Source organism: Lepisosteus oculatus, chromosome 6, assembly GCF_040954835.1.
Source record: "Lepisosteus oculatus isolate fLepOcu1 chromosome 6, fLepOcu1.hap2, whole genome shotgun sequence".
Classification (NCBI taxonomy): domain Eukaryota; kingdom Metazoa; phylum Chordata; class Actinopteri; order Semionotiformes; family Lepisosteidae; genus Lepisosteus; species Lepisosteus oculatus.
This window is the reverse complement of record NC_090701.1, coordinates 52,763,384-52,783,557: the sequence shown is the minus strand read 5'-3', so window position 1 is coordinate 52,783,557 and position 20,174 is coordinate 52,763,384. Positions and strand designations below refer to the sequence as shown.

The 20,174-nt window shown below is 39.1% G+C and overlaps 1 protein-coding gene across 5 annotated transcripts in view; it reads left to right on the top strand.

The window, feature by feature from the left end:
• Positions 1–816: 816 nt before the first annotated feature.
• eya1 (EYA transcriptional coactivator and phosphatase 1) overlaps positions 817–20,174 on the top strand; it is a 116,838-nt gene continuing 97,480 nt past the window's right edge. Inside the window, exons 1-2 of one of the 5 annotated variants that reach the window (XM_015353774.2) lie at positions 817–1,049; positions 4,419–4,505. The gene's annotated coding sequence lies outside the window, so the exon portion shown is untranslated. Of the gene's footprint in view, positions 1,050–1,383; positions 1,488–4,418; positions 4,506–20,174 lie in introns of those variants that run through there. The other 4 variants (XM_015353781.2, XM_015353783.2, XM_015353785.2 and 1 more) reach the window with 4 other exon arrangements.

Here is a 20,174-nt window from a genome sequence, read left to right as displayed (position 1 = left end):
CACTTTAGTTCGGTTTTTTTTTTCACCGACAATATCCTCCAGTATGATAGAAATTACAAAATCACTCATAATTCAACAGAATAAATTAACAGAAAACTGTAATTATTATTTTCCTTTAACTCGTTTGCTCAATACATTTTCTGTTCGTGACTAGCACTGCGATACCATTAAAATATGAAACACTCGCATAGAAGCACACGTTGAACATACACATATATAATCAAATTTAAATGGATTTACTATGCTATACATAGCATAGGGTTTTAAGTTCTTTTACGTTTTAACCTCTTTAGTGTTGAAATATTATGCACCATACGCCACGAATAAACTAGTTTAGAAATGTGTTCTGTGGTCTTTGAATACATGTATGAAACAATAGTGAATCCCAACTACAAACGAACTTGACAAAACATACCAGTTTGAAAAACCTGCAGTAAGTGGTAGTCCGAAGAGCCTGATAATTGTTTAAATTATTCTGAACGCAGCCCGCGGCGTGGAAATACAAAACAGTTCTCTTTAAAGAAACCTATTTTCGAAGAGTTCAATGTATGGTTTTACTTTGTTAGGATTTCAGTTTTAACCTCGTTCCGCTGATGACATGAATTCCAAACATATTTGCATAGTTTGCATTTCAAGTTTTTGTTTCTTGCCCAGCTGGAATATTGGAAATCATGTGGAAATGGAGGGTCGACTCTGTGTTGTTCTGGGTTTTTTTTTTTACACTACGGGGAATATTTTAAGATATGTAATGTCGGTAACAACAACAACAACAACAACAAAACTGCTACAGTATCTTCCCCTGAAACGCTTTAATTATTAAGAAACGCACAGGGAAGCCAGTCGCGCGCATGCGGAAAGTTCTGAGGTACTGTGCGGCGCGCGCCTGACCCGCTCCACCGCTTCGCCTTCTGGAGTCGCGGAACCTTTCGGGCTGCTATTTGTTCTTTCTTTTTAAAAAAGCCAAAAAGTGAGTCGTGCTTCGCGCATATCAACTGGGAAGTTCTTGTTGAACTTAGCTGACGCCGGACTGGAATGAACAGCGACTAAAAGTAAGTATATATATCATCTTTTGTTGGAGAAATCCAGCTCATGCACTGCTCACGACCCGTCTGCCGTGCAAGAGGCGCCGCGCACGGACTCGGCTTTTTCCTGACCGTTTCGCGGCTGTAATATTATAGACTGTTGTGAAATTAAATCTGTCGCCTCTTCCTGCTCAGTCACTCTCCTGACAGGCTCACCGGGGAAACCTCTTTGTGGGTAACTAGGTATCCAGTTTGTGGAGCCCGTGCAATGTTTCAATATTCAGCCGTAGCCTCCCCCCCCCACCACCTCTCCAAAAAAACATCATTTTATTGTAGTTCCGAACGGAAAAAGGTGCCACGAAGACACATCTAAACAGATTTTCTGGGAGTTTGGGCTTCACTCACATGGGGATATTTACGGATGTCACGGTGCTTGCTCGCTGCGCGATCAGGGGCGGAGACATGGTAATAACTCCGTAATTTGTCTTTCTTGGTTTACGGGCATTCTTGACTTTCATTTAGGATTCACTTTGTAGCTGTTAGTTGGAGGGAATTCTGTACATGTTGCATTTTTTTGTTTTTGCTCAGAAAGTTACAACACCGTGTCTCGACATACAGTAAAGCCGGAATTTCATTTCCTCGAGCCATATTTGTTTTTAAGTTAAAGGCTGTTTGGAATAACTTGTAATGGTGTGTAAACGTGTGTGTGAACATTAAAACAACCTACAGGTGAGGCAAGCTGCGATCACATCAGTTACAACCAATACAGTGCCTTAGTTATCATGAGGGAAAAAAGTCTGTTTTGTACAAGAGATCACTTAAGGGATTATTAAAGAAGTTAGGCTGTAGTCGCGCTATATCACATAAACATGATTGAATTGTCCTTTTTTGTTATTGCAAAACGCAGTTCATATCCGTTAAAATGCAAAAAAAACACGATCCGTAAATTAAAATACACCGAGGTGAACAAGTAAGTCACTCTGTAGTGTTTCATTGAGTTTTATTCCACCTAGAGGTCTTCTGATTATTTATCCGTGTGTAGCGCTTTAAGATAAATTAATTTTCACTGCAGCATCTGAGCGACTGGATTCATCAGCGTGCCTCTTGTGAGTCCAATCAGTATCCAGAACAAGCGACACTTCACCTTTGTTCAGCCACGGACACCTTATAGCTCCTAGACAGAAGCTCTGTGTTGTTTGTATTAATTTCAGATAGTTCTCTGGTGAAGGGTTTTGTGTTTCTCCTTGTGAGTGGCATGTATAACCATTAACCCCTTTAATGTAATACTTTTGGATGATATTTAATATATTAGGCCGTAAACATTTTTAAACATTTCTTCCCCCCCAAATAAAATAAATAAAAAAGCACCCAATATACAGTACAGTACCTACAAAGATTAAGCCGACTTTTCAGATTTTCATCTTAACCTCATGCTTACTGAATGTAGAAGTCTTCGAAAATGATTCAAATGAACTTCTTTGATCGTGAGAAAATACTGTGGTATAAATAAAAATAAACTCTTGTTTTGTGGCATTTTCCTTATGAATGTTTAAATAATAATAATAATAATAATAATAATAATAATAATAATAATAATAGTATCTTTATTTTACCATAAACCGTTTATTATGCCATTCCCTTAATACAGTTAAGAGGAATGAGTAAAATAGGAGAAAATAGTGGAAACCTTTGCAGTTATAGGGAAAGCTATGCATTAACATCTGTCAAACCAAACCTAGCCCTTTGTTTTACAGGCTGCGAATAATACTATTTTTTAGTTTTACTATATTCACTAAAGTGTTGATAATACCAAATGTTAAAGGCGTAATCATTTGATATTTTTACCATTAAGTAAATGCCACAAATATGGGAATGCTTACTATTATTTTAGTGATATTAATAGATGTGTTATTAATTTACATTGTTTATTTTGATGATAAAATACATATGTAAAAACAGTATGTAGCATGTACTCAAAACTGGTAATCACAGTTTATCAGTTAATGCTGACTTAATGGTTAGTTTATTGAATCATTCCTCAAATGGTAGAGCTCACAAGCTTTGCTGTCTACCTTTAGTAACTCTAATGTCTTGTTTTTCCAGCGATAAGCAATACATTAATTACATTAACATTTAGCAGTGTTCACAGTAAGAGTTTATACCTACGTATGCACTCTCAGACCCAGACCAGCATACGGTATACTGTACTGTAACTATGCAGGTCTATCCTGTGTGTGAAACACAAAGCAATGTTTTGAACTAATTTCAGACTTTTCCATTTATATTTATTCCATCGTTAATGAGGATCTGTGAGGCCTCCAAGCTTGGCCTCTTTTATTTTCAAAGTTCTCACTGGCATATTCTGCAACTAGTAATATTAATGATTGTGATGATGTTTGTGACTATTCTTTGTTTTGTTTTGAGTTTCAAAGGAGACGTCAAGGTTGCTAAAAAAGAGCGCCAACCGTTCTCTTCCTGTTTTTTGTGATAGTGTTGTTTAAACAGACGAAACATAACAGAACTGTGAAAGATTTGCTTTGTGTGCACAGATATTAGATGATGAATGACTGCAGTCTGAGTGTGCTCTATTATATACTGTCTAGCAAGCTGTTGTTTTTTTTTGCTCCAAACTATCAAACAGAATGTGTTGCATCAGATTAGATTATGCCTTCGTTTATGGGTTTAAAGGTGTTTTAAAAAGCTGTATTGTTCCTGCAGCAGCAACAGTGCTAAAACATTAAAGCATTAAGACATTAAAGACACAAGAACTAAATGGGCTGATGTGCTGGGTGAAATCGTGACTGCAGAATTTTAACCCAATCTTACTTATGACCCTGGTGTAACAACATCCTTAGCCTCAGGGCTACACTGTGAGCATTTGGTGGATTTTCCCCTTTATCCAGACTCAATCTGAAACCATATTGCTTTGTTATTATTTCCTCTTAGCATTACAGCACCATTGACATTGACGGATACCATGTCGAATTTGTTCTTCTTTTGTACTGTTGTATTGGCAGGGTACTGTGGAATGGAAAAACAATTCCTGCTGATTTTTGTCCTTTTCTGACAACATGCACAGTATGGGTATCAAGATTGGCACCTGGTTTCTCAGAAAATGAAGTTTATTAATGTCTGCTTGGGCCTTTGTAAAAACACAATTACAAACAAAAAAGATTACTGAACTGTTCATTAACCCTTGGGCTTACCTGACACCTCAGTTTGAGCAAATTTTATTCAGATTTTGGATTAATTAAGTGCGGTTTAGCTTAAAACAATTTGTTGTCTGAATAAGCATGTTTATACAAGAAAGGCTAAAGGAAACGAAGCAGTGACAGCAGATACCCTGTGAAGCAAATCAGCACAACAGCGTGGCTGTGTTTTCTTTTTTTTCTACAGGCGCAGGTGTGTCAGAATGGATTGAAGCGCAGAGGACATGAAAGGAATCTTCTCTGGAAAGATCTGCACGGCTTGAAAGAGCGATTTGTAAGTAAATGAAATCAGAACTGTGTTAAAGAGGAGCTGCACTTTCACATCAGAGACTTGCACATTTGTTTAGTGTAGTTCCATGTATATTTATATTACATCTGGCTGTCAACAGCAGAGGCTTAAGCAACCTTGCCTTTGCAGTGGAAGGGTTTTCCTGATTCTCAGCTGCACAGTGTAGAGAAAGAGTCAGGTACTGTAGCTGCAAGGGAGGAAACGAATCGTATTTAAAATAAAATACCCTGCATAATAGTGCACTCATGCAATAAACTAAACAGTGCCGCTGCCCGATAACGTACTGATCCTAAAAATTAGGGGATATCTGATTTCAAAACAGGTTTTCAGAATGACACACGGATTCTACGGAGAGATGATTGTGGGATGGAAAGAGACTTCCACCCAGGATCTGCGTCAGCGTGAAAAAGCGTTTGCCTTGCATTTTAAGCGACGGGCTTTCTGGCTGCCCTGCCAGGGGCATTCTGGTGTTTCCATACCGTGGTTTCATGGCGGGCAGCCTGTATCGAAAGAGCACCAGTGAATATGAAAGAACAGGTACAGCATAATTCATCCAGCGACTGACTTGTGCCATGACAACCATGTAGCGCTTAAACAAACCGTAGAGGGGTGCTATCGGAATGCTGTAGAGTGGAATCATCCAAGGGCATACAGCAGCACAACTGGAAATTTGTGTGTAAACTCAGTCAAGGTTACTTCCTGAACAGTGGAAAAATTGCCCTTATATTATATTCTCCAGGGCTGTATCTTATGTTTCCGCCTGATAGATTGTGCTCTGCCTCACTACCATGCCCCCAATAGTTTTGCAGTGGAAAAAAACCCAGGATCCTAGATCCCCCATCCCCAGCCCATCACAGCTGAGTGCCTGGCCATGCGCACTGGTGACACTGCCCTGGCAGAGTCCTGCACTGGTTTGTGCCATTGAGATTCACAGCCAAAGAGTGGCCCCTCTTTATCGTGCCACTTCCTCACAGGTCAGCTTCTCAGCACCAAGCTTGAGAAACCATCCCCACAGATCTGAGAGCCACTGGCTGTCCGCAGTGCTGCCCACGAGCGCCGTGGCACTTGGTTGGACAGTGAGACTGGCACAGATGACTCCAGCAAAGGACTGTGGTCCAGTGGCCAAACGCAAACCTCTGGAAGGACCTCATGGTCCAGTTTCATGTTATTCATGCCAGAGTGTGATGTGATGTGGGAGGACATTATAAGGCAATGCAATATTCTGCACTGTGTTCTGTTTATTGATACAGCAGGTGGGGTAGCTCAGCAGGGTTGTGTAATACTGAGACACTTTATGCCCTTTCTTTTCAATCATGTTGGCAGACGTCTCACTGATAGACCACGTTTGTGACATCCTGTTGACCCGGTACATGGAAACCAACTAACATTAGGTCAGATTTCTGGGGTGTGATAGGGTAGATTCATTAGTGACAATCGACGAACCTGATACTGCGGTCTGAAAAATGACTTCGTGCAGCATGTGAACACTTCAGAAATCTGTTTGTGCGCTTGTGTACAAGGTCGTTCTTTTCGTGGCTGATCCTGTGCTTCTGTGCTTCTGTTGATAACCGTTCTTTTCAGTATTTTACCAGTGGCACCAGTGTGCACTGGTCACAGTTGCAGCAGGGCATCTGCAACGCATGTTACGTAAACTCATTCTTGGTCAGATGGTCTGCTTGTTCTGTAAGCATTTAATTGTCTCCGGTACTGTCAGAAAGTGACTCATTATCCTTAAAACTGCCAGCCTTTTTTCTGCTGGGAATCTCCCAGCACTAAGAAATATATACGCAAAGAAAATAAACGAGTGACACTTAAGGTATAATACTGTGCAAAGTTTTCAGTCACACTTATTACCCTGACGATGTCGTTGGTAAGATCTATCCTTCTCTTAGTATTATTATTAATAACTGCTTTTCTACTGGTGTGGGGTGACTTGCTAAGACATTGAATTGACATTGACGTTCTTTTAACAAATTTCAATTTTCCTTATTTTAGAAAAACATGTCAAATCTAGCCTAATAGAATGACAAGAAATAGCACCATCCTTTGAAATGGAATTAAGTTGGATGTTAACTCACCGTTATTCCTCTTTGACATCCCAGAAAGAAAAATACTTCTCGGATATTGAACTACAGTGGTGTACATGCTGTACTGTATAATTCACAAAAGGAAAAGCTATACAGTTACACTGTGCTGTTATTATGCAGTGTCATAAATATTTAAATGTGCGTGTGTGGAGTCATGTCATTAGTGCTTACTTTGGCGATGCCAGGTTTCATGTGGTTCTGGGCAGAGAGATCCCAAGTGTGTTGAACACCCAGCCCACTCACTGCACTTTGGAAAACGTCTCCAAGGCTTGCAGTCTTTGTAGATGTTGTCAATGAGAACAATATATTTTCCAGTGTCGTAAGACAGACCAAAATTCAACACACCAAAGCAGTTACACTTAACATGGTTTTTAGGAAAGTTGCTGTCCTGCAAAAGCCATTTCCAAGTGTCTGGAATAGAAAAAGAGAGAGAATGTCCCAGTAGTAAAGCTGCAAATGTATTACAGTGGCCCAGTTAGAAGTGTTGCTTGAATCTGTTGAAAGACTGCCCCTTTAAACCTTTTAGCTCATTTCGGTAAAAGTACTGTACAGTATACCGTATAAAGTCATATTAGAATAAATACTGTTTTTACAATAAAAAAATGATTTCATCAGTGCATTAGTGTTGTGTTTCTTTCTGTTGATTTTATGTTTATCGTGTTAATCTGCTCTGAATGGATTTTGCTTTGCCGAGATGCACCATTGTTCTGCCGTGATGAGATTCTTATGCTGACAGAAGACAATATTTTGCCTTATTATGAATTAACTACCACACTTTTCCAAAGCAATTCTCAGCTGAACACCTTTTAAAAAGCTGGAAGATTATCAAAGCTATATCTTAGCTTGGGTTAAGCTAAGCGCTAAGAGAAAAAACTTGTTCAGCGATACAGCAGCACTCTTCCTGTGCTTCAAGCCTACAGCCCACACACATGCAGGTGTGAGTCCAGAACCCCTAACGACTCCATCACACTAATGTCCTCTGGGCCCTCCCCATTCTGATTTAAGTTCACTAGTTTAGCCATGCAGGCTTACTGAACAGAAATGATTTTGCCATGTTGACACAACCTTGGGCGCATAGTAACGAGATCTTTAAAATAGGAGTTTCTGGGCTGACAGACACACAGACACGTAAGTCTATGCCTAGTGCGTTTATTGTACAGTGAGGGGAAACCTCTTTGACCCAATGACTAAACTTCGTCCATCTTCTTGATGTTACTAACTAACACAGCCAAGCAACTCAGCAGCTTCCCGACCCCCATACAAACAATAAAGTTACTCCAAGACCCTCTAAGACGCAACTTCTGGAAGTTCAAAACTCATAGATTCCTGTCTTCGGTCACCAGTCCGGACTTCTCCCCCTGCAGAGTGGTGCATACTGTACAGGGGTTCTTCCCCTTAGCCCCTCCAAGAGCAGACATCCACTCCCACAGACTGACACTGGAACCTTCCTCTTCCTGTTCTTTTAAAACAGTTGGAGGAAGCCAATTGGTCAGGTGACCGAGCAGCAGCTCATTCCCCAAGCTGAATCTGGAAAATGTGGTCCCCACCGGGGTTGTGCTCTCACACCGTACAATATATTGTAAGCTAGTGCAGTTTACTTCTGTTGTGAGGCCCCAACAAAAACAGTCGACCAAAGCGAGCTTCTCACTGTACAGTTGATGAGAGTCATACAGTTTTATATGTTGAGGACTTTTTCCCTAAGTGGAAAATATTGAGATATGCTGAGCAAAAGTGTCAGTCTCTATTCGAATGGAAAAATGTGCAGAACCGATATCTGATTTTCTGTGTTGGTGACATATTTCTTTGGATTTTGCTGGAACGGATGATTTGTTAAGTAAATTAAATTCTTAAATTCATGTTATCTGAACGGTACACTTTATCAGCATACTGACTCTATTTGTTGTCTTGTTAGGTTATTCACCAACATCTGTTAAGCAAGTGCTGTTCTGAAAATATGAGTGAATCAGCTTGTATGTTACTCCACCCGTTACTCTTATTTGTTGTGAGATGTGACATCAAACATAAACAAGGATTTCTGCCAGTGTAATTAGATAATGGCAAAAGGCTATCTGTAACATATGTATGTTTAAAAGTTCTTAAGGAAAGTCTGGGAAAAGAACATACCCAAATTTCTCACTAATCACTGGCTGTCTATGGCATAAATGTGGGCCTTCTGGCCATCATCTCATCGTGTCAATACTCCTCTGTATCCTCAGTGTCACTCCAGTGTAGCAGCCGTTTGCTACAAGGTCTCATCCATATGGCGGTCCCCCAAACTAAGCGGCTTAAAGCCAAACATTTCAATAAATGCTCTTTCTGCATTACAATCCCATCCTTTTGGGGGTTTGATTGTGTTATTGCATATGCTACAGTATGTATCTGTTCCAATGGAGTTTATTTTTCTAGGATAGCCAAGGCTTGTTACTCTTGCAGGTGACCGATTTGTCCTTTTTTTCTGAAGAATGCTCACTTTGCGAAGCGGGCCCTAGACAGTCCCTGCTTTGTTTACTAACGCATGCATGATTTGCTGGGGCAGGTGTTCTTGTTTCATGTCTGCGTCTGTGTTCAGTTCCTCTCCTGTTGAGAGCTGGAAAAATAGAAGTGCATGGTTTGATGTCTCAGAGATGTCTGGTGTGAGTCATCTCTTCGGTTCAAAGTGGGAAGATCCTTCCCCTGAAAGAGACAGCTGACTGAGATTCCACGGGCAATTAGCTACAAAGAGTTACCAAACAGTGGACAAGAGAGACCAAAGAGCTACAGTAAATGTTCTGAATGGCCCTCCTGTCCTTTGCAAGCCTTCTCGTGTTATTTGTTATTTTCTGATCACTTAAAAGCCATAGAAGGGTAACTGCAGAAAGTAGTGCTGTTACCAGACAGTCCTTTCTGTTGTCAAGGATTGTCTGACTTTGAGAGGTTTAGAATAAGTAACATTATTATTTCACTTATGTGATGAAAGAAGTCGCGATTGGAATGGGGGAAGGAAGACGAGAAGATGCAGTGGGATGATTTACTGTACTGTATGTCTAAATAAAGACTACGGTGTCTGTTTTTTTAAATCTGTAAGAAAATGCTCTTTAAAGTATATACTGTATATACTGATGGAAAACAGAAACGCATCACCTCCTCCTCCACACTGTGGCCCTCCCGTCTGCGTGGAACAGGCTGAAGAGTGACTCATCCATGAAGAGGACCTAATGCCAATGCTGACGAGTCCATCGCAGCCTCTGTCTGGCCCAAGCCAGTTGGGTGTGACGTCTAGGAGCTGTGAGCAGAGGGCCTCTGACAGGTCGCCTTGCTCTAAGGCCAGCAGCATGGAGGCTCACTGTCCTGTCACTGATGCGGGCATTGTGTACTCCAGCAGTTTCAGCAGCAGTACGGGTGGCAGATCTGAAACGATCTCTCAGATGGACCAGTCTGATGCGTTGGTCCTGCTCTGGTGTGGTCACTCGAGGGCGACCAGATCTGGGACGGTCATCTGTCCTGTCGGTCTGCTGAAACCTTCTCTGTAGTTGGGACACAGTGGAGCAGCTCACTCCATAGTGTCGTGTCTGGCAACGCTGGCACATGACAAGCCTGCCTGCAGCATGCCAATGGCCCTCTCCCTTGCTTCTGGTGACATTATGGAATGCACAGAAAACTGACTAAGTGTGGCCTTTTTCTTGCAGTAACTTACGTTTTGAATTAAGGCCTTTTTAAAGGTGACCTGCTCAGGCATTGTTCCACCTGGACTTTGTTGGGTAAAAGTGCACCTCACAAGCTTTCGTGTGATTGGCAAGTTGCAATGCCTCACTTCACTTTAAGCTGGATTGCTGGTCAGACAAATTGACAACTTTTTGTGGAAGTACATAAGCTATAACTATAGTATTCTCATTCCAGAAAATGTTGGGTTTCTTTTTTTCCATCAGTATATTTGCATTGTGTGTTTTACTGTGAAATGTTCATACTGTACATTAAAAGTCTACTCTTCAACAAATGGATAAATAAATAAAAAGTGTGTAGGAGATGTGCGTTAGTTTTTCAGACCCAAATGCATACAACAGTCTTTAAAACCAGTGACAAGAAACACTGGAGTAAACGTAGATAAGACCTCAAAATGACTTTAACATCCATCCATTCAGGCCCCACGTGTGGAATCAGTTCTAAACAAGCCAGAGATTGTTTAGTGACAGACTTTATGCTGTGTTGTCATACAGACAAAATCTTTCCAAAAAAATGCACGGGTCGGTGTAGATTAATTAGGATTTGGAGAAATAAACAGTTTTAAAATAATCTTTCCTCTCATAAATTGTTGCTTGATGAAGATAAAATGAGATTTGTTACCTTTATAAAATTACATCACATCTTGTAAGTATTGGGAAAGGTACCCCTGCATGGAAAATCATTCTGTATGCCAATCATGAAAGCCAATAAACCTAAATGAAAGTAATCTCAGAATTAAGTCTATTATCAAATTAATAATTTTTTGATATATTGATTTTAGACTTTAGAGTTCTCTATAATATTGCTGTTTTTGAATTATCGTAATTTTAATTTTGATTAACGTACAGTGGCCACACACTCATTGAGATCATTTTGTGATCATGTGTATTTTCCTGTTCTTAAGCCAGTGTTTAACGCAAGTATTTGCTGCAAGGTTATCCTCAAGATCGCCACTGGTTCATCACCTGTCATGCACCATGAGCAGAATTTTCTCTGTGGAACTTGACATAACTTTTGGACAGTTTGAGTTTTTTTCCTCAATCACGTCTGTTCTCAGTTCCAGTTTCACAAAAGCCCCTGTGAGGTTTATATAAAGCAAGGGGAGAAATGTGAACGTGGGTAGTAATCTTTCAATAGAGTAGCCCTCTTTAGTTAAAATGTCAAAGCGGTGTGCTCTTTGTTATAGGAAATGTTCTTTCCAGTAGCCATAGTATTCACCACATACATAAAACACTTTAGTGTATCATAAAAAACTATAGTGGTAATATTATATATAAAACGCTATATTGGTATCACTGTTTGTACTTACAGTATGTGGGCCTTGAGTAATATGGCTCTTTCTGATTGGTTGCCTGATAACCAATCACAATGTCAGTATAATACTGTATTATCTGTTACCTAACAGTATTAAAGGTACATTTTCCTTTTTCTACAAAATCTATGAATTTGAGATGTGTCATTTTCATTGTAGATCCACTCTTTATTCTGTTACCATAACTGATTTCAGTACAAAATCAATTGAAGAGGCTTACTTAATGAGGCGTACTTATTTTGGAATGCTAAGCAATCAGTGGAAACTGTGCATTGCAAGTATGTTTTGATGTTTTCATTTGCCTATTCCGTTTAATTAAAAACCAGCTAATCAAATGATTAAGATTAAGATTTCCATTAAGGAAAAGGAAAATGTATTTAATTATTTTTATATTTTAGCATAAAATAAAGATTGAATTGTTGTCTTTTGATTTAATCTCAGAAGATAAAAGCTGGGATGTTTTATGCATAAAGTATGTGTGCTTTTGACAAAAGATCAATGGAAGTATTTAACAGAAGCCAGCAGCAAAGCTTTGTGAAATTGTAGGAAAAGATTAACTGTACATTAATAGCTTTTAATTATCCTATTGAACCTCAACAGCTCAAGCCCGCTTTATGAAAGTCATATAGAAAACATGCTGTGGATTACTAAGACCTGGGAAACACATGTGAATCCCACAAATGGTAAACATTACAAATGACACTTTTATTATCAATATTCATTAGTGTATAAATCTCTTACTTTTGAAGTATATTTTTATAAGGATGAGCTCATACAAATTGTTCTTGATAATTTATTCTTGTAATTGACATTCTGGAGCTGTGTCTGAAGAGTAAGTCAGAGGACAGAATGAATCTATTTGGAATCTGTGTGGATAGCAAAAGTCAGAGGATGACAAATCTGGGATATGAATTAAGGGATAAGTAGAACATTATTGCAGTCATAACTGCAATAAAGTGTGGCTAAGATTAACTTTGCTCTTTTATATTTAAACATAAAGACTGGTTGAAGTAAAACACAGCTCAGATGTTCGGAATATTTTAAGCTTTTCTGCTTTGCTCATTGTTTTCCATTCTGTATATTTAGTCTGAGCTACACTACATTGATTGTGTTGCTCTTCTAAAACATTTTTCCAAAACTGAAATTCAGGTCTTTATTTTTATTTATCCTATAGGATATATTTGTCAGGTAGACAATGCATCTCACATTGATGATACACTTTTTAATCACATTAATGCTTTAGACTTTAGGCTTAAGAGGTGACTTTTAAAGACAATTTATCCACTCTTTGCAAGTTGGATACAGCTATCATCATGAAAGGTTTTAAATAGAAAATGTCACATAATGCAAATAGCAGCAGTAGCAGTAATCTTTGGACGAATATGAAACATGTGCCATTGCATTATCATCTGGAACATAGGCAAAAGGCAATGGTGACAGGTTAGGTCTCCAGGGAATTACTGTACACTGATCACATATTCTGTAGCAGTTTACTTCAGAAGCATAGTTAAAACCATGTTGCATTTTATAGTTTATTAAAGATGGAAAATGTGTTTTTAGATTTGTTGAATCAGCAAATAAAGCAAGGTAGATAATGAATGAAACAATCTGACAACACTTATTCTTAAAAGGATCACATTCTGTGTTGTTCTAATTTTTATAATGACGATATGTTGGAAGGTTCTTTTTCATAGCTTGTTGTTGATTCAAAGCAAGTTGATGCAGGAAGCAAGATGGTTAATTAAGGGAAAAGTCAAAGCTGAACATGAGGAGAGAGGTGTGGGAGGGTATGTTTTGTGCACATGCTTGTGCAACAGGTGTTTCATGGGCTGTGAAATGTTCATTTGCTTCCCCAAGCTTTCTCCTTGTGCAGTTGTGTTTGGAAGCTGTTTTATTTCTGCGCTTGTGCTGAGTTAATGAGTTAGAATGACAAACAACCTTTGCAGATAGAACAACATCCACTCCCATGGAACACAAAGGCTGTAACAGTGTATGTTACAGATGTGTAAGCTAAGATACTGTATGTAAAGAAAATTAAATGGCCCCCAAAATGCTGATTACATTAATTACTTTATTTAACATGGTATTTTCCATCATTGTGTTGCAAAAAGAAAGATTACAGTATTTTAGATTCCCTGGAGTAATGTATTATCTGCCAACAATAATCTTTATGGAAAGTTTTTTGGAGAGTGGTTTCCATGAGAGTGTGCGTTTTGGGTTTTGCATGGCTAGGTAGAATATTTCCAACATGCAACACAAAAAGAATTTTTCGTCAGCTTTCCAAGAAAGCATTAATAATGAAAATCATCCCCATCATCTGTTCTGTATAGTGTCTCAGCATAACAGTCTTTCAAGAATGTATTTTTTTACGCTCTGTCATGACCATTTCATTGAAAATTACAGTCTCATTACAATTAAGCATTTTGCCAAAGTTTTAAGTTCTGGTAATAACATTATTACTTTATCTAGTGAACGTAAAACTTAAAAGAGATGTATACACAAAGAAATACAATAAATTAAACAGAATTAAAAGCTAGAGTATAGAAGTGAGTTTTGAAACAGGATTGGAAAGTTCCAAATAAAGTTCTTAATAGCTACAGACCAAAAAGCACTGGCTTCCCGGTGTTTAGAGTCTCATTTTGTGAACTGAAAGAAGTCCAGAGTCCAAAGATCGAAAAATAGCATGGAGGTCTTTAGGGAGTTAACACTTCATTGATGTAGTCAAGAGGCAAACTGTTCAAGTCCCTTAAGCTGAGCTGCAATTTTGAATTGTTTCTTTTGAATTATATTCTGAAATCCACAGGAGGCCAAGGCAAGTTAGAAGCACTCTGTATTAAGGGCTACCCTAGGAAAATAAGTGAAACAACAGAGAGCTTATTTACAATTTAATAAGTAGCGTAACAAGAGAACCTAATGAAAGAACTGTTGCAAAGGAGGTAGTGGGTGTAAGACTTTCATCGGCTCATGTTCATCATTCTGTTCTACAGTATATGCTGGACAGCACTCATGACAAACCTAAGGTCAAAGGTAACTGCGGCGGCTTGGGTAGCAGCCCAACATTGGCCTGCCTCTAAGTTATCTTCCATGGGAAGAGGCCCTCATAGGTGTGCTCTGCTAGTGTGCTCCCTATTATAAATTTAAAGCCCTCCTATTAAATGACAAAGCAAGTCATGGCAAAGGACTGAACAGTGCTAATGTCTTTTCCATGATTCTCAACCAGTTTATAAACCTCACTGAGAGGCACTAATTTATTCCCTCATAAGTATCATTAGTGACTTCATACGCATTATGACCATACGACAGTCAAGGCGGATTATGCTGTAGATGAGGGGTACAGTATCTACTGTATCTGAAGCCTCTAAAAGTGGCAGCACCCGAAGAACTTGAAAGAGCTAGTAATTGTCCAGTTGAGCCGATAACCAGCTGGTTTAGCTCATTAACAGCTGAATTGGAATGAAAACCGGCAGACACTGTGGTCCTCTGGGCCCATAATTGCACACTCCTGCTGTAGATGAATCCCTCTTGAGATACAGCAAGAGCTGAGCATTCAAATTCAATGAAGATTCACTGCCTGACACAGCCTGTGGCAACAGATTAGAAACTAATTCTTTATTGGTATGATAGTAGTTTCTGTTGCGTTATTATTTCCCAGCGCAAATGTACAGTATTGCCGTATAAATACCCCACTTTTATAAGTATGTCTCTAATTAATGTAATCTAAATTAATCTAAATGGGATTTGGAAGCAAAGGAAAATTATAACTTAAGTTCATGTTCAGCTTCACATTGTGATTGGCAGGAATTCATTCCTAACATAACCTTTCAGTAAATTAATTTTTTTGACAGAGGCGTCTTATTGAAAGCAATTTTTTTTTATCTTGCTTTATCTTCGAGATTCACATACTTTAAAAAGGCTTTATTACCACAGGTTCGACCTTGGGTCATGTCACGCTCTCCAGCTGTGGCCAGGATTCCCAAAATGCAGCACAACCGAATGTAGGATTAGTCAGATTAGTCAGCCAGAGTGCTGTCAGCTGTCAGGGGGGAATGACCCCCACGGCCTTGTGGATGCTTGAAGGCTTGTAATGTGCTCGGGTGAGAGACGCTCATCTCCTCCAGTTGGCTCTGAACCCCCAGTATGGGGCTGTGTTGCCTGTGATGTGTGAAGAGGCCAGTGGCTTGAAAATAGGTGAATTGTGTGCCTGTGCAGTCGGTACAGTATATGCTGATACAGGGTTCATAGCTATAGGCCAAGATGTGAAAAACAAAATTGACATAAATAACATCCTATTCCCAATAGGGTAGGGAATTATTAGCAAAATAATTAGCTATTCCAAATTTATAAATAAAAACATTTTGAGGGTTGTTTGTGGTATTTGTTTGGAAAAACAGTTTACCGAACCTATTATCATCATTTCAATAGTTATTTATCAGGAGTTAAAGTCAGTGAGCACAATACTCATTGAGATTTGTACATACAGATACATTGATTTTTGTTACAGAGAGACTTGTGGGGGTTTGGAACAAGGTGCTCTGCCGCATTATCGAAGCTGATGCCCCAGCTTCTTTCGAGAAACAGCTAAAACATCCATGTGCTTTCAAGGCAAATCAACACATTTTTAATTACAGGCATTCCTGAATTTACGAATGTACGATTAGTCCATGAAAACTGTTTGTAGGGGGAAAACGTGTAGATCGAAAACTAATTTCCATAAGAAAAATCACACAGTGATTTTCAAATGTAGTTTTGTGTAGTAAAAAAGCTTTACAGTGACAACAGTGTTACTTTTTATGTTAATTACTTACCTTTAAACCCTACTTGACCTAACAGACTACTTTCCACTTCTTACAAATGTTTATGTTCTTCAGTAGTTAGGGTATTTAAGTATTAAACAAAACCTACGAAACAAACAGTACATGTATGGTAACAGTTTGCTTTAATAAAATATTATTGTAAAAATAATTCAGTGCATTAAGTGCATTCAGTGCAAATAAGGATTATAATACTAACATAGAGGATGATCTAGGTCTAGGATGCTTGGACCTGTGCTACACAATGAAGTATTACAGCAAAACAGTGTGTTTGTATTTCATTAAATAAATATACATTTTTCAATAAGCAACAGGTAAATATTTATTCCATCCAGAAAAGAAAAGAGACAACCTTTGTGCTGAGGAGCCTTCTTCTGGTGTCAGTTTTAAATTTGTAAATATGTTGTCCGTAAATGGGGGGATGCCTGTAATATCAAACGGCACTGTAAGTGAATTGAGGGTCCTGTTTCTTTCTGTAATTGTCGGATGATGTCTGTATATTACCTGTTGCGATCCCTGTTTAGCGAAGCAGGTTTTCTTTTCGGCAGCAGTAAATCAATACGTTTCAGTCCAAGAATGGGGCACACATGTACAGAACTGTGAGGTAGTTAGAACTGGAGGAGTTTGGTTGCCCTTGAGAATAAAGCAGGCCATTATATTGGAGGAGCACAGTGGAGCTCTCAAAATCTGTTGGCGATTGCACAAATGAATCTAAATTTGATTGTGTGGAAGTTTAAATTGGCTACCAACCTGTTAATCCATTAAATCCTGCTAATTAACATGGGGCCAAGCTATCGTAACAGAGCGGTTTCTGTTCCTTTTTTAATTTTCAAAATCGCCAGTTGTTTGTATTACACCCATCCAGTTTGGAACAGTCAGCTGTGGTCTTTTTCGTGAGTCAGCTTGTAGCTAGGAACGTCCTGAATCTGTGACGGCACACAGCGGAGAATGAGGAAACGCTGGTAGACTCCTCTGATCCGCCCCCCTTTGACGCTTGACGTTTAACATGTCGCAGGTAATGCAGCCCTGTCCCAGAGGTTTACCACTGATGGACGAGACACGTCCTTCTCTGACAGCACCGTCAGTGGGAGTCCAGAGAGCTCTGGCTCACCAATCTCACCGTACCCCTGGTAACACTAAACCTGTTGTGTTCTGCAGCTCAGGCGATCTACTCCTGGTCGGCTAATGAAATGACCCAGGCTCGAACCCACAGTCGAAGAGCTCAACTCTGAGGAGGTCCTGTAATTCGTTTTTCTGCTCTGCCCTGCTGTAACAACTTCAAAAACAAAATGTCCAGAACCTGCCAGCCTGGCTTTCAGAGAGACTGCAAATCACATCACTGTCCTGCGCTGACAGCGACTTGTAGACATCATCCAAGAGGAAGGCGATTTGTGCGATCTGCTGTTAGAAACCCTTGACCGCTGATGTCGATATGTCTATATGCCTTCAGATACATGGTGGTCTTTCCGCTCATCAAATTTACAATGTGTACCCTTAAAACCACTGAAGTTGTGTGAGTGTCTGGAAGAGTCTGGACTACACAACATAAATAGAACATAAGTGCACAACATTAGAACAACAGAAGTAGTTGTTCTGATGTAACTGTGGGGCTGTTTCTAAACACATGACTCATAATACATGGGTAATGCTGTGGGTGATACAAATCGATATTTATTTATAGTATTTAAAAGTACATCTACAAATTGTACAACTACACCAGAAAGATTCTGTGGATAACAGCCTAATTAATTTCACTGTGGTACAAAGCCTAAATGAGAGCCAATCCCACTGCACTTTAAAGGTTTAACATGTACTCGGAGAGTTAAATCCACAATGCGCTCAAAAATTAGGTTATAACAGGAGGTGCAAACTGAATCTAAGCAAAATCTAGGGACCACATAAGTTATCAGTAAGATCGGGAAAATGCATTGTTCTTCTAAAAAACAAAGCCACAAGACTGTCGTCCAGGAACCTGCTGTAAAATGAACCTAAGATTTAAGAAATCTGGAGCTCATAAGAGATCACGCTAGTGATGAGTGAATAAATAGCATATCACTGAACCTAGGCAATGGCATAAGTCACAAAAAATCACCAAACTGCAGTACAGGCATACAATATTCCAAAATCTGTACAGACAGCCCTTCTAAGTTAATTTGCGTCATCATACTGTTTGCCCTGGTGCTTGAGAAATGGAAATGTTCCCTAAGCATTGACAGACACTCACATGAGGAGAAAAAGGAGAAACCTACTGTGCACAATGAAGACGACTATCAACAATTCAGTGCATTACGTAAATAAGATTTGTATTACTAACATAGTATTAGTTACAAACATAGAAAGCAGGTCCATCATGGCGTGGACCTGCTTTCACTCTTCGGCAAATGAGACCTGGCTGTGATTGGAGGCGTAACCAAAACTGCAGCTTACTCAGTAGCTACAGTACAGAGTCACCGTAGCTGCTATAAAGTAACAGGATCACAAAAGCCACTAGAATCACCTGAGTTTCATTCTGCTGAAAACTATGCAAGATGGAGGATCTAAGAGAAGCTGTTGTTGTAAGGAAAGCTGCCATTTTGAGTTCCTTCTAAGTGGTTTGTGTGGCAAAAACAGTTCACCTAAAGCTAAACAAAACTGTGCACTGTAGTAGAAGTCAAAGGTGGATGCATCAAGTGTTACTGTAGAGTGAATGCTCCTGTTGATATAGAGTTTTATTGTTTCCATGATATTCCTTTGGACTTAGAATTTCAGTGCCAGGATAACATTATACAGCCAGGAATAATATTGAACCTGGTGACCATTTTATTGTTTATAAACACACACAATGATTTGATGATTGCGTACACTTTACGGATTCATTTAGCAGCACTATTTTTAAGTGATTTCTAACACACCTACAACTGCATTAGGGTTAGGGTTGTACATTTTCTCTGGACTGAACTACCAGTTTAAAGGAAAATAAAGCAGCTGTGAAGCCGTACTTAAATGCCTGAAAGTGTTGAACTTGCTGAGTTCCTCACAGCAAAAAAAATCATGAGACAAACGTTTATTTTATATCCAGCTAAGTATTCCGGACCATTGTTCTGCTCGAAGAGCCTTGTTTGTTGCTTTTGGCTCACATCTTTATTCTTTTGCATAGGTTTCACTAAGGAGTTATAAACCGTCCATTGAGAACTGCAGAGTAGCTGGAACCTCCTGTTTTCTGGAGTTTAACTGCCTGACATCCTGGGGCTTTCAGAGTTCTGCCCTGTATAAGAGAACGGGATGCTGTATCTGAATTGTGCCCGTTTACGTTTTGTACTTTTCAGAGTTTGTGCATTTTCAAAAATGCATTTAAACCATAGAGAGCACTTCGTTCATCATTATATGAAATGTGATGTAAATTAGTTTTCTCTTTAGGTATGACAGTGGCAAGAAAAATTGGTTTTATCTAGACCTTTCAGTACTAATGTGCCTTTTCTTACTTGTAACCACAGATTCCTTATATCATTTTCAGATTTTTGTATTTTAACTTTGGTTTTATTCAGGGTAAAAGAATGATTATGTAAGTGTGTTGCACAAGCGAGCAAAATTGGGAACAGGAGTTTGAGAAATATTTTGACACTCATTCTATTTCAATTCTGTTCTCATAGTTTAACGCAGTTCTCTGGAACAGGACTTTAGTTTTGAAAAATGGTGTATTCTGGTGTCTCAGAAGATTTTGTTTCTCTAATTATTTATTAAGGGTTGGTCTTAAAGCCAAAAATGG